The sequence below is a fragment of the Aquila chrysaetos genome, chromosome 2 (assembly GCF_900496995.4).
Source record: "Aquila chrysaetos chrysaetos chromosome 2, bAquChr1.4, whole genome shotgun sequence".
NCBI classification, from domain to species: domain Eukaryota; kingdom Metazoa; phylum Chordata; class Aves; order Accipitriformes; family Accipitridae; genus Aquila; species Aquila chrysaetos.
Genome location: NC_044005.1, coordinates 69,788,224 through 69,803,902, shown reverse-complemented (window position 1 = coordinate 69,803,902; position 15,679 = coordinate 69,788,224). Strand labels below are relative to the sequence as shown.

General features: G+C 45.7%; 1 protein-coding gene across 3 annotated transcripts in view; it reads right to left on the bottom strand.

The window, feature by feature from the left end:
• BACH2 (BTB domain and CNC homolog 2) overlaps positions 1–15,679 on the bottom strand; it is a 194,020-nt gene that overhangs the window by 169,841 nt on the left and 8,500 nt on the right. The window contains exon 1 of one of the 3 annotated variants that reach the window (XM_030042092.2): positions 12,192–12,918. The exons of the other annotated variants lie outside the window; for them this stretch is intronic. The gene's annotated coding sequence lies outside the window, so the exon portion shown is untranslated. Of the gene's footprint in view, positions 1–12,191; positions 12,919–15,679 lie in introns of those variants that run through there. 3 annotated transcript variants of the gene reach the window in all.

Sequence of the window (15,679 nt, the reverse complement as noted above, 5' to 3'; positions counted from 1 at the left end):
TTGGGAAAAAAAAAAGTAAGCCTGTCTTGCACACATACATATTCCTCTACATTCTCTACAAAACTGGTATTGTTTACTAAAACATTCTTTGTATACATAGCAAAAATCAACAAGAGATCATCAAATAAGAGAATATAAATGAAAGCATATTTATAACTATGATGTCCTCCAGTCCTTTTCCCTATGTTCTTATTGTAATACATACACTGAAAAAGGAAAATAAATGTTATTTATAAATATGATACATGGACATGTAAATACCACCCGAAACTCAAAATATTAAGCTGCCACACATGGCCTCTGAATAACAGTGATTCCTTTGGTTATTCCAAGTAACTGCAGTAAGAGGAAACCAACTAACAACAAAATCACCTTGGCCAGGAGCAACCGTGCTCAAAAGCAGTAACTACTACTGGTGTGAAAGAGCAGTGCATCATAAAAATCTTCCCTCTGTTTTTTGCAAAGAATGAAGTGCTAGCTGACTCCTCACCCATAGCTCTACAATACTGTTATTCTGACTGACAAACTCATCTGATTTCCAATCTGAAATTTGCTTTATCTCAGTCTGCAGAACTGCACAGATGCTTCTCCTGTAAAAAATTAAATCCAGCCTGCTGCTGACGCTTAGCTAGTAATCCCAAAAGCAAGAACTGTGGACCCTTTGCAGTTTAGAAAATTATGCTTTCCTGCTAAAACCCGAATATCAGCTCTTTCGAAGTCCTACATGAAATTATCCACCTTGCTTGAGGAAGAAAAGCTCTGCAGGCTTTACCCAGCGCATACCCCTCAGAGCGGCCGAGCAGCCCCTGACCTGCTGGTGCAGGGAATCTGCTAGGGGAAGGGTTCTCTGCTCTCACCTGTGTGCCAAGGGTTTGCAGAGCACCAGTTGCTTCCTTCAGGACTGGTGAACAACCTTTCAGCAGAAGGTGCAAGTAAATGAACAGCCATCACCCCCTTCGTTATTTGTTTTCCTTCTGTAAAACACACTGCAGCAGGCGATGCTGCCGCTAAATTTCTCAGCGTTTTAACTACCTGCAAACACATCAGCAAAATAAACGAAGGTGAAATGGCATTTCAAATGTCAGTTTCCCTGGGGTTCCTTCTGCCACAGAGGAAAATTTCACTAGGAAAAAAAACTCTACATCAGCATTTGGAACTAAACACTTGGACTAAACCTTGGAAATAAACTTGGGCAGGGAAAAAACAGATCTTTCAATTTATGAAGGGAATTGATTATTAGCTTGCATAATCCCCAATTCTCCTCTGGTTAAACAAGACATTCAAGACAGAGCATAGACAAAAACCAGATACTGGGACAAAAAAAGCAAAGGCAAGAAAAAGAATCTTTTAAGATAACTGTATTAAATGCACACAAAACCCCTTTTCTCAAAGCATAACACTTATTTTCCCTGCATTTATTTTCCCACATTTAGCAGATAATTTCCCTAACACCCTTGAAAAGACAAACACTAATTCTAGGCATTATTAACGATCACAGACTACATCCCCTGACTACAATCATTCTAGGCTAAACTTCCATGTAGTAAACATTGCATTCCACAGACTGATGAGCCAGCTTTCAGATAAACATGCTTGCTTAAATATCAAGTATTAACACCCTATGGCAATCCGAGTCCATGCACAGTGACTCAGTGCAATTATTCCGAGTGTAACAATAAGTGGGCAGTCATGCGGATTTGGAACTTATTGGTTTAAGCATGAAATTAAACAAGCAAGAAAAATTAATGAAAACTATTCAATTTTAGACCAGGCTGGGTACAAAATATGAGCAAGTATTATAAACATGACATAATCTCATTTAAAGAGACTGTATAACACATAGGTTTTACAAATATTTACAGGCATTAATCTTGTTAAGTTGATTTCCAGAGTTTTATTCAGTAACAGGATTGATTGGCTGGAGAAACAGAGGCTCAGACAAAAAAAACCAGCTGAAAGCTCTATTTTTGTCAGAATGATAGATTCTTAAGTAACTTGTTTTGTTGTCTTTTGTTCCAAGACTATAAACATTATTAGCAGTTCTCCAACTGGCAAGAGAGGCTGAGATGTTTTGTCTTCACCATTCTGGATTGCTTTTTGTTTTCTTACGCAGTCCAAGAGTCACGAAAGAGGCAACAACCTTGATTTCCCTTCCCTGTAAGACCCCCTTTCTTTTGCCCACAACTGGATCTTGCCTCTGAAGCAGTGCGTATACATCTGCTCCATGGGCTCACGCTTGCTCTGATAAGAGATGGGTTGTGGATCCTGATAAGCACAACTATTGCAACTTACAGGAGTTTACATATCTGACACAACCAACATTAACATCCAGCTCCCTGTTGTTTGTTTGCTTCCCATCATCGCTGACTTCCCACAGCCAAGCTTCCACATGGCTTTCATGTGGCCCCAGTTATTTCTCTTTGCACTGAGAGGTCATTTCGTACGCTGCTAGTAGAAGGGATACTGCTTTCTTCTATGACTTCAGGCAGCTTTTAGGAAACACAGATTTCCTGCCCCCTTTCCAACTAAAGGCAAAGGTCAGTGAGTCCAACAATAAAGCACAGTATTGTAGCTCGATATTTCAGTGCTAAAAAATTTACTCACAAAAGCAAAGAGGACAATTGCTGTATAAAATTCCATGCGCAGTGCCCAAAACATGTCCTGTCTAAAATATGTGGTTGTAGCCCAAGCAAGGATTTGTGCCCACTAAAAACAATGCTGTTATGTATAGGTTTTCCCAGAAAGATGATACGTAACTAAGCAAAGGTCCAGTACATTAAAATTGGTACATCTGGTTTTTTTGTAAGAAATGAAAAGTACAATATATGCAATACAAACAAAATAGAGTACCTTCCTTGCTGGACTCAACGGCTAATGGTCACGCTCACGCTTAACTTCCATGTTATGACCTGCACCAACCTCTCTGCCATTCCCTGGACCTATCAAAAGCATTACACCGAAGGGGTGATTTTTTTTACATCAACGTTGCTAGGCCAGTTATCCTCCTCTTTTCATGAATATGGTTACATCTGATGTACCATCCTACCTCTAGGGTATTCCTCATATTCAGGATCCAAGAGGAAACATATTGGAACAGCTTTGCTGAAAGTTTTTCAGAGCAGTATAATACTGTCCAGAGCACCAAGACATCGCTACATATTTATGAGCGGCTGATTTTCAAACAACGCCCTTCCCAGGCAAAGAAAATAATCACCAAAAAAACCACGTTGAAAATTGTTTCATTATTTGGGTCAGAACTTGAAAGCATGGTCTTAGCTGTCCCATGCAGAGAATGACAGCTTTTGTGCTAATGTTCACTGTAGCTTTTCTACTCATTTGGAGAAGATGGGGCCCGAAATCTGCACAGGTCAACACAGTGTATCTACAACCCTGTCAGTCAATGGCAAGCCCCTTATCTATTTCACTGGATACAGCCTAGTGGCCTGCCGGATGTAATACACTGCATTTAGTTTTGCTAATTTTCATTTCTGTAGAAGCTAAGTGTTCCCCACACAGTGGTACTTTTTGTTTACACACTTTTTTATAAGACTTTGAAATGTACCATTCTGGCAATGTTTAATAGTAACTGTAGGATAGTAGTTTATACTGTACGCAAGAAAATGCCTTCTCAGATCATACTCATGGTCCACCCCACCATCAGCTTCAGGCAGCAGCGCTACAGAAGCTTCAGGGCAAGGCGCAAGAAAACTAACACTGGTCAATCACAGGAAAACCTGCCCCATCCTGCCTCTTCTGTTCGCCTCACCCTGCTGGAAACCAAGCTCTTAGGAGGATGCTTATACCCCAAAGCACCAGGCTGCCAGCTAGTAACTTTCTCCAATAGCTTCTATCCTGGAAGGCCTCGCCCCTTTGGGTTACTCACCAGGATGCAGAAAAGGCTCATGCAAATGTCTAAGGCTTCTTCCGTAAAAATGAAGCTGAGCCACCTTCTCCGCCCCAGACGTTTAGGCACGCTTCATCCTGCAGCCTCTGTGATGAGCATCCAGCCACTCACGCAGGTGACAAAACTCACCCTATCGGATGCTCACCACAGCACTTCCCAAACTAGTCAAGCGTGGGGTGGAATAAGGACGTATGCAGAATAGAAATCCAGCTGCTTTTCCTGAATGGCTTCAGTGAAATTAAAACCCTCCATCTACTCGGTGACTTCCTCCATTTAAGCACAATTAGTTAAAATGACAGGCATCGCTGTAGAAAACAGGTGTGTTGTACCCAGGGGTTAGAGAAAGACAAAAAATATTTACTATAGAGATAGGCTGCCTGTATATGAGGAAAACAGACTGGTATAGACTAACTTGCTTGTGCATCAACAGCCAAGAAAGAAGAGTTAAGAATGAATGAGGAGACTTTTATGGTTGCCTCTTCAGCCAGGCAGAAGCAAGAAGGGCCTCTGGCAGGTTGATCAGATTACTTCTCTTTTGACTACTCTCCAAATAAAGAGAGAGGCAGGAAAGGAAGCACAAGCCCTACTGCCAGAAGAGCAAACCCATGCTCTTCTCATGCTCCAGTCCCTAGAGAGCTGCCGCCTGACCTGCAGCGCACCATTATTTTTCAGTAGTCCTCCATCTCCCTGCTCTTGCTCTACAGAGACACCACTTCATGCCCCAGCCCTCTGGCCCCATGTTTCTTGTCCAGCCCCCCCACACCTTGGTGGAAGCAGCATAGGAAACGAGACAGACGGCTGTCTAGTGGTTGTAAAGCACCCAAGACTCCTTCAGTGGGACCTGGCAACCGGGGGTCCCTTCTCCAGCCCAGGTGAGCCACTGCCAAACTCGGCCTCCGCTCTGGCACGGCGTTCCTCTGCCCAAGGGAAATCATTTCCCCTACACTGATTCACTGATTTGCAGCTGGTTAAATACTCCCCCCTCGCCTCCTTGGTGAGCACACACACATACACAAGCACATGGTCTGCAGCTGCAGGGAGAAACCCCAGGGGAGGCAGAGCTATTGATGTGCCATGTATGGCCTGCCACCAGTCGAGAAAGCTCCCAACCGAAAGGGTAAATTGCTTATCTTCAGCGTCAGATGTTCTTCACACTCTCTTAGATGAAGGATCAGTCCCATGTCTAAGCCAAACTCCTGCCTATCCTTAAAATTCACACAGATCCATAAAGCTAAAAAACTCTGATTGCAACAGACTGTGCCGCATGGTCCGTACAGCGCTTTCCCATCCTTGGTGCCTTTCTCATCTAAGTGCCAGGAACCACGTGTTGTTACCTTGGGTTTCTCCTCTTCTGAGGACAAAGGCAGCTGAAGAGTGCTTCTTCCCACGGCCTTCGTTTTGGTGTGGGCCAGGTCTACACGGCTGTCACGGCAGCCGCAGCGGCTGGGACCACCGGAGCGCCGTGCACGGGGGCCAGCCTGGGCTGCAAACCTGACTCCCACTGAACAGGGAGTATTGCGGGTAGGCTCCTGCGGTACCCAAATTAACCTGTTCGCGGGTAGGCTGGCAATTTCAGCGTAACGCTGCTCCCCATCATAACCGGATCCTGTTTTCAAGGTGAGGGCGATGGCTTTATGTGTTGTAGGAATTGTTCTGTGCCAAAGCAGAGAACTAAAGAAGTGATGGTAGGAACGGGACAGAAACGCTAACCTGCTTGACTGGTGGAGTCCAAGGGTAGTACACTGGCCCACATCCTCACAGCCCAGAAGAGACCTGCTGGTTGAGGGTAGATTCTTCCACCTCAGGAGACTACTGATGAGAATGCCAACAAGAGAAAAATGAAATAAAAAGCCAGGTCACTGAGACTACTAAATGCCAAGAGGCACGAGAAACATATGCAAAAAGGCTCGTTAATCATAAAATACCCTCATCGCTCTCTCCTGTGCCTTGCATTGGGGATCCAAGATAAACACTGGAGTTCTAATCTCTTTTCAAGAAATTACACCAAACGACATGAATTCTTGATTTCTCCATGTTTGCGTTTCTAGGCAATAGGACTTTAGTATAACTCTATTCCATGCCAGGTACTAGTTTTAAAATGGAAGACAGACCTCCTTGACATCCGATGGTGGGAGGTCTGAGATACTGCACATGACCAAGTAAATCTAATTCTCTGAAGACACTGTGGGATTCCTTCCCACTTATATGAGAAGCGGCTGCTTCTTTTTGTTGTTGTTGGTTGTGTGTTTTTAATGTAAATGCATTTCCCCTTCTCCAGAAAATGTTCCCAGGGTATCACGGCACACAGAGTAAGACTTGTGTGGCATCTTGCTTGAAGGGAAAAATCAAAGTTTTCTGCTACAGAGGACTGAGGAGAGTCCACACCAGGGTCCTCCCAGAGAAGACCAGCAACACGCTCTCATGGGAAAGCAGAGGACAGAAGCTCAGGACTGACCTCAGGATTTTCAGCCTTCCTACCCAATAACAACTGTATGCTAGCACAATATGTGTCTGCAAGTCTGCGATGTAAAAATAAGGTCCCTACAATTAAATGCTAAAGTAAGCTATGGTGAACAATCTAAAAAGGAGGACCCAACTACGTCAGATTTTTGGACGACTGCTCAAAGTGGGCAGTTCCTTACATAAGGCCTAATTTTAAGGTACGACTGTCATACAAGGACATAAGAACAGTTTTCTCTCTCCCTTTTGCCCTTAATGGAGACTCTACGTAGAAGACCATTTTCCCCGGGGAGCAAATGGCATTGCTGCAGACTAAGAAGAGAAAACAACACTGATGGGTGAAGGCCCCACTGCGTGTATCTGCAGCAATGCCAGCTCAACACACTTCCACCTTCCCCTGTCTGCTTGATCCCATTTCTCCTCTACCACAATTCACTGACCACTTACTTCTTCCACTTCAAATTTCTGTAGCCTTGCTTAGGAGCAACACAGTGAAATAGCTGAGTTTGAAACATCTTTACAAAAAGTTGTCGCCTTTTTTTTTTTTTTCCCTAACCTGAATGTTTCATTGATAGGGGGTTTATTAGAATCACTTAGGTTGGAAAAGACCTTTAAGATCATCGAGTCCAACCGCTAACCAAACACTGCCAAGTCCACCACTAAACCATGTCCCTAAGCACCACATCTACACGTCTTTTGAACACCTCCAGGGATGGTGACTCCACCACTTCCCTGGGCAGCCTGTTCCAATGCTTGACAGCCCTTTTGGTGAAGAAATTTTTCCTAATATCCAATCTAAACCTCCCCTGGCACAACTTGAGGCCATTTCCTCTTGTCCTATCGCTTGCTACTTGGGAGAAGAGACCGACCCCCACCTCGCTACAACCCCCTTTCAGGCAGTTGTAGGGAGCGATGAGGTCTCCCCTCAGCCTCCTTTTCTCCAGGCCAAACCGCCCCAGTTCCTCAGCCGCTCCTCACAGGAGCTGTGCTCCAGGCCCCTCACCAGCTCGGGTGCCCTTCTCTGGACACGCTCCAGCACCTCAGTGTCTTTCCTGCAGTGAGGGGCCCAAAACCGAACACGGGACTCGAGGTGCGGCCTCACCGGTGCCCAGTGCAGGGGACGATCCCTGCCCTGCTCCTGCTATTAATAGCTGTTCTGGTGCAAGCGGATGCATAGTAAATGGTTGTAGAGAGGAGAGGGTGAAACAGGAGCCATGAGATGGAAAACTTTGCAGTCCTCTGGAGAAGCCCCATGTGAACCCACACTTTCAGCTTAAGTTACCAGCTATAGATGACTGCAGAGCCGGAAGATTTGGGCTTAGCCCAGCACGAATACAGCTGCCCTACCTCCGGCTTTACAGCAGCAGGTACGATGGTGTCACACTCTAACACAAGGCACGTTAAGGTGCCACCAGAAGAGCAAGGCGTGTGATGCTCTTACCTCTGGCTGCTGCCCATAGCAAGGCACAGACCAGCGTCGTCTGACCAAAGAGACACGGACCACGGAGGTGGAAGGGCCTTTCTTTCCCTGCTGGAAACCTACCGAACAGTAACCGCCTCACGAAGCGTACCACAGAAACTTTGCATGCTCGCTGGCGATGTCTGCACTGTCATGCTTCTGTCTCCTGGTGCCCTGTCCATGCATATTTCAGACAGGGCAAAGGCGATACCCTAATTTTAGTGACTAGTTCAGTTATCGATACAGGCACGTTCTCTGTTTATCATAAGGCTCCTCTGTGTCTTGCTGAACACAGCTGGAAGGGGAGGGAGTAAAGGGAGGAAGATATTCTGCATTTATGTTTCCGTTAATTCAGCAAGAGAAATAGATCAAACGTTCATTTATTCTGTGTTCCAGGACACTTCTAGACACTATATATAGTTTCTCAGATACCAGCGTCTCCCTCACCTACATATTCACACTAATCCATATAAAACTATGAGTCATTACACAAAGTTCCATCCAGAAGAGTAAGCCATTCATCCTTTGGGGGAGGAGGAGAGGGGAAATTAAGAGCTGTTTCCAATTTAATTGGCAGACTTTACATTTTTGTTCTGCTTCCACTGGAAAGTGTGGTGCTAATTTTTCTGCCACAGCTTGTAGCCACGGTGAGAGCTCGATCTGCTTCATTTACGTCTACCAGTAGGACCTCTAAAAAAAAAAAAAAAATTTAGAATTGTATTTGCCATGTGCCTCTGGTCAGCATGCAAGTTCTGTGTGCTGAACTAAATGCTTGTGTTGTTTTGAGGACTCAAATGTTTTAAAACTCCCTGCAACTGTTAAATCCCTTTTTCACCAAATGGATGGTAAAACAGCAGAGTTTAAACGGCACACTGTAACTCACACCAACTGCTCAAGCCTCAGTGTCGTACCTTGAAAGCATGATACCTTCTGAATTCATTTTGAAAACAAGAGAGAAGTAACATGGATTCACTCACGATGCTCTGCAGCATACCCTCTCCTTTTGCTTTCATACAGTAAAGCACAAGTATGCCCCACCCTGTCTTTTTACTGTATCTTCTAGTCAAAAACATGGTTTCCTGTGTGCAAGCAGCTCTTTTTTTGTGTAATTTTGAAGTGAGGTTGCATAGAAAGCAGCAACTTGGAACAGGTATGTGTTTTAATTCCTACATCACCTACTCCAACATGGGGGTTTTAATTATGTGTTCCCCTTTCCAGCGTGACAGAGGACAGGGCTTTGACTGTATTCTCATTTTTTACTCTGTGTAATTTCTGATTTTTTTTTTCTCAGCTGCTTCTTGGCTTTGCATGACCTTCTCTCTCATTTTCTAATCCAACAATTCCAGCCGTGCAGCTGCACACAACATTTATGGCTATTTCAACTCAACCTCCCTCATCCTGTTCCTTTTTGCAAACAGCCCCTCAATGAGGGTGGCCAGTCTTTGCCTCCCGAGCAATTCAGGGGCCATTCCCACGGACCGCAGCACCCGAGAGGTGAGGGGGCTCCGCTGGTGCAGGGACCTGCCATCACCCCACTGGCACGGAGATGGGTGAAGTCCACAGGAGCTGCTGAGCCCCCAGGACCACCAGCAAGGCGGCCCCAAGCACTGACCAGCAAATCCTCCACAGAATGACTGGCACCTTCTACTTGAGCTGCTCCCGGAGCTCCTGCTCAAGGAGGGACACTGGGGAGACTTGATCTATACGAGGATTTTGGCACGCAGACTGCAGGGTTACAAAGACCAGCCACCTCAAGTCCAAAGCAAATAATACACAAGAAACAACAGCTAGGCAGTCTTTCTGCAGGAGATGAAGTTGAGCCAAAGTGCTATGAGCCTTTCAACACCTTTTCCCAAACTACATCAATTTAATTCTCTATGACTTTGCTAATGATTCATGTATCTTGCTACACCTTTGTGGGGTATTAAATTTCCCTGCAGTTACTCCTTTTCAAAACATGTATCAAGCCTTAACACTTCCACAATGGTTGCGTATCAACATTTTCAAAAGTGTCAAACACACAGTCTAGAACTACTGTTGGGTCCTTTAGTTGCAGTCTCAATTAATAATGGCATATGAGGTGGCACAAACATCAGAAAGACTGCTCTACACCTCTGCTTGATATCTAATAGCTACATTTAACAGCTCAACTCACTCAAGCTCCCCTGGAGCAGAGCATTTGGAGCTCCTGTCAACCACGAGCTGATGCCAGGTATTCCAGGTACCTCCATGGGGAAAACACCCTTTTCTTCAATAAGATGAATAGGTAAACTCTATCCTGCTCCATGGCAGAAGAGGGTGTGAACTGAAAAAAAAAAGGTAATCAGTGGGCACTAAAGCTAAGAATCTGCTAAGAAAGAAGGGTGTTACATCAATCAGATGTATGTGTAAGTATAGGTCCGCTTCCTTCCATTCCCACCTCCTCCCCAAGCCAGCACGTGCAATTTTATCTTCACCATTAGCATGATGGCAGTGTAGCTTGCAAGGCTATAGCATTTCATCTGAAACGTAAGGGAATATGAGCACACATGCAATACACTCAACAAATATCCAAGGCATTAAAAGCACATGAACAGTTAAGGAAAATTACAGGCCCTCAAGTAAAGATTTCAAAATTACAAGGAAACTAATCTGTACTTGCAAATGTTAACACCAAGTTTCTTGGGGTACGGCTGCAGAATGCAGACATCTTGTCTAAAGAGACAGAGTCTCCTCACAAATTCTAGGTGTTCAAGCTTTCTTTTTATTTAGTTTTAAGGCTCACCAACAGTTTCTATTAGATATTTAAACCTTAAAGGCTATGAAATTATTTTATCTCAAAAAAGGATCTTTGAAAGGCAAAAAACGCATACTTGTAGCTGACGAGTAACAACCAGGGAAAACTTTTTCTTTTACAATAAAGTTACCCTTCTCACCTTCTAAAAGTTGTGGAAACTTTTAAAGGTAGAAAAGGCCATAGCAAAAAAAAAACCAACAAAACCCCCAAACAAAAAAAAAGAAAGAAAAAAAGAAGAAATGCAACACTCAATAATTTTAAACACTTCGCATACCTAAAAAGGGCATATTAAACCACAATCTTAGTCACAATCCTACAGCAGCAAATCAGTAAGAGCAAAGACGACGCGCCGCGGGCGCGACCTGCAGCCGCCTGGCTGTCGGCGAGGCAGCGGGTTCGCGCGCCCGACGCAGACGCCAAAGGAAGCGGGTGTCGAACCTCGCCCCGAGCATCGCCCCCGCCGCCCCCCACCCTCCTCCGACCACCTGCAGCAGCCTCAGAGGAAGCAGGCGCGCTCCCACATACTTTCCAGCTACGCTGCACCAGCCGCAAAGTACGCACGCAGCCATCGGCACACGTGTGAAAACACATACACGCAGTACCAGCGTCGAGTCTTTCTGCAATGATTAACCTACTTCGCAGGCAGCCAGACTTTCTTTCTTTTCTCTTTTTTTTTAATTTAAAAAGCAAACCGAGAGACCCCTCCATCCCATCCGTGCCCTTTCCCTTTCTTCCGCTCCACGCACACCTACCCACACCCCCGCAGCGCTGGAAAAAGGCTGTAAGCAGGGCATTGCCACTAGTGCGTCCTGGGTGTTGGGAGCTGTGGTTTTGAGATTAAATACCCAGCAAAGAAATTTCACCTTTTTGACCAGATTTTTCCGTAAGTGATTGAACACGGGTTAGGAAAATTTTAAATTAAAAAAAAAAAAAAAAAAAAAAAGAGAGAGAGAGAAATGTCTGAATTACCTCTCGTGCTCAGATGCAGCAGCATGGTTCAGATCACTTCTCTGCAATCAGCTAAAATGAGGGCAAAAAGGGCACATGCCAGGTGCCTGAGAGAATGTGCCCGGCCACAGGAACCGTGCTGTTAGGGACACTGGGAGCCGGTGTCCGGGCAGCAGGACCTGGCTCGGGGGCTCTCCTCGCAGGTGCTTCAATGCATTGCTATCGGTATCATTTCATCAGTGGTCCACCCTTATAAAACAAAAAAACCCCAACCATGCAATCTTCCCCCCACAAAAAAACCCAGCAGCCACGGAAAAAGAAGTTTTACCCCCATAAATCCCAAATAAGAAAGGAGCAGAAGGGAACGAGTGGGGCTGGAGGAAGGAAGAGGTGCGGGATCTCTGCCGGTAGGAAAGCAACTCGCCGTCCGAGGGTCCTCTGGAAACTCTTGGGGCGCTTTGCATATTCTGCAACAACGATTTTCCCTCCTTGAGCCGTTTCAACCTTGCCAATACGCCAGGGGAGGGGCCCATGGGTGGGGAAGGAGTTAAAAATAAAAACAAACACTGAAAAGCTATTTGTAAACTGTTTCACCCCAGCGATCACTTCAACTCGCGGTTTCTTTAACCGACTGAGCAGCGCACCTGCAGAGCGAGTCGGGGCAGGAGACAGTCCTCCGTAAATACCCGGGAGAACCCTCGCCCGGCTGCGACTCCTCGGGCACCTCTCTCTCCGCACACCAGGATGATACCGGTGTGCCCGTCTTCACAGGAATGTCCCAAACTTTACAGGCAGGAAACAAATGGAAGGTAGGCAGAGGAAAAAACAAAAAGGAGAGGGGAAAAAAAAAAAAAAATATATATATTCCTCAGATAAAAATGCCCTGAATACGATTTCAGCTTTGCAACAGTCAACACTGCCCTTATCTGGGTTTCAACAACTGCAAGGTCTCGGGCGCCTGGTCATCCCTCCTTCACCCCACAGACTCTTAACCAGCCAAAGAAAGCAGCTGTGCCAGGTGTTAGACCAAGTACAGCTGTAAATCCCGCAGCCTCCTCTGCCCCGTCCAGGTGACCCAAAACCCGAAGTGCCAAACCCGGTGATTAAGCGATCCCCGAACGCTGCACACCCCTGCGAACGGGAGGTGCCCGTCTCCTCCGGCGTCATTTCAGCGCTCAGGGTCGGTCACCCAGCGTTGACCGCCGGAGGTCAGGAGCAAAAGGCTGGAAACAAAGGCATTCCTCGCAGTTTTGGTTTACTCATAATCCAACGAAACATCACCAATTCTCACCTCTGGGCGGATTACTTCCTTAAAGAAAAAAACAAACCAAAAAACAAAAACCCAACCAAAACCCAAACCAACTTCAGGCAGTGAACCAGCCATTGCTCGAGTCACAGGTGCGGGGAGCGCACCGAACCCAACCAATAGCTGCACCACCAACCTCAACCCTTGCTCTTCTCTTCCTCCCCCCCCCCCAAACTAGCAAGGAGTCAAGCTGCTCCACAATGCTCTGAAGCTTTACATCAGAAACCTAAAAGCAACGTTGGTGTGGGCACAGGCATCCTACGTGCGGTGGGGGAGAGCGGAGGGGGTTCAGCAGCCGACGGCTCGGCCGACCGGGCGCTCATCCGCAGCTCCCTCTCCGTCGAGCGCAGGAGAGCCGCCGGCACGGCCACCTGCACCGCCAACCGCAGGGGGCTGCAGAGACCCCTCCCTTGGCTCAGGGCCTCCCGGGAAGGTGGAAATTTTGATTTTTGGTAAACAACGGAGCAATTTCGTAATATGGTAATCTTAGAGGCAGTTTCTCAGGCTACTCTGGTACAGCTTTTGGGTCCCTCCATACACAATCCTAGGTGGTTTAATTTTTTTGTTTGAAATCAGGCAGGGAGCAGCGTTTGTACAGGTTTGCTCCTGAACGCCTTTCAACCAAAAGCAGGTGAAAGCTCTGCTCACACATGAGCCAACTGAGAAGCAGACATATCCAAGAAATTTTCAAGTTCTGATCCAGCATCGCTCCTGAAAAGGAAAGCTCAACAGCTGAAACCAAGACCAAACCAGAAACAAGTAATTTTTTAAATATGATAGTTGCAGTCAGTCTAAAGAGGCAAGGGCATTAACTAACACTGCTGATGTTGGAAAATCTGCAGGTAATCAGGACGGGCAAGTCTCAAAGGCTGGTGTTCAAATAACCAGCATGGCTGTTTGTCCAAAGCTTAACCAAACTGTTCAAACCCACTGGTGTGCCAAGTCAAACTGCAAGGAAAAACCTTTCCGAAGCCATGTTTCTTCACGCTAGAACACGGCTACCAGGACATTTCAGGTATTTACATTGACTGGAATTAAATTCTATGAATGGGGAAATGGATCTTCCCCTACCTTCTCCTCAGGACCAAACCATTTTTTTCTTATTCTGACAATAGCAGAGCACGACAGACTTCTGCTTTGACCCCGTTATGCCGCAGCAGGAGGCAGCCACAGGCTGCCTACAGACCCTACAACCGAAGGCTATTCCTTCCCATCCACCGGCTTTTGCATTGCCCGTTCATAGAACTGTGGCACCGGGAAGACCCTAAAACCATCTGCACCACAGGATAATCACACAGAGACGATGACTTCGCTGCAAGAAATGGACTGAAGTTGCAGGGGAGGAGGAGGAGGACAGGTGCCTGCGGAAGGAATAATTAAGGTGTTGGGCTAAGCAAACCACTTTTGGTACCCATATTTACCACCCCCACCTCACCTTACCCCCTGCGCACGCACACCCTCCCCATAGCACTCAAGTGCCTCCTGCACTCTGAATTCCTTTGCTGTTGGGCGCAGTAGTTGGCACTTTCATGTTATTTTAGAGCAGACTGTAAAGACTTTGGTCCTGTAAAGTTCTCCCGTGACATTACTGACCTTGTTACTCTTTATGCTACTCCAGTTTCCTTAAGAAAGAAAAAAGTAGCTAAAAAATTCTCAAGTGATTCAAACAAGTCCTCTGTTCATCTTCAGAAATGACTGGCGTCACCTTGAGATCAAAATACGTACCCATTCGCTATAGGAAGGCTTTATAGCTTCGAGTTCATCATTTTTTTCTACCAAAAAGAATCATGAAAAGCACCAGAAATATTTGCAGCAGGCAGCTAATACCAATTCCAGCTTCCCTTGCAAGGTATTTTCACTAAATTAGTCTTGATAGCATCACAATTTGTTGAGGTAGGGAACAATATAAATTAACAAAGTCATGATGGGGTCGGGGGGGGGGGCAAAGGAGGGAAATAAGGAGGCAACACTTATCTTTTGAAAGTAAGACTTGCGAAGAAAAACAAGAAGCATTACACTGATTAAGTAATACAGGGGTTGGTGTACAACAGAACTTGTGAATTACATTTGCAACGTTGTGTTTTGCGTTAATAACTGGGGCTAGACAAAACAATTGGACTGTAGCTGTACCACACTGCATGCCAGACCTGACTTGCTTTGATCTTAGGGAATGGTAAAAATTTTGAAGAGAAAGTTTGGAGACGGTTTGAGTGATGCTCACAGCTTCTTAAGCTTGGAATTTGGTGGTTAGTGCATTAAGCATTACTCACTTTCTGAACAAAGTGGAAAGTTAACACAAATTGGCAGATGACTAACTGTCCAAGAAACAGATTATTGAATGAATCACTGACTCTACTTTTAGTCTAATAATAAGAGAAATGAAGAGGAACAAGAAGGGGAAAAAGACAAACAAAAATTTTCCTTGCAGAGTGCTTATATTTGCACTGCCCATGAACTTCCAGCTACGACAAACTACGCAACAATTTTATGATTTACCATGACATCTAAATTCAGGTTAGCTCACTGACACACCTCAGCAAAGTCCAACAAGTGCGCGGCCAAGCAGAACCTCCTGTGCTGCACCCAGCAGCAGAACAGGTTACCAGGTCCCAACGTTATGGAGGATGAGATTTGACTCCCTCCTTCATCTGAGCAAATTCAAGCTGATCAGGGCTGCTCTGATCATCTGCTGAATTCTTTACTCAGCATCTATGAGTGCACACACTTGCCAGCCTCAGGGTGATAAAGGTTGCAAGGAAGACCTCGGGGTCTAGGACTGCAGCCACCTGGTTCAAAAATCTCTCCACAGTCACCAAGACTGCTCAT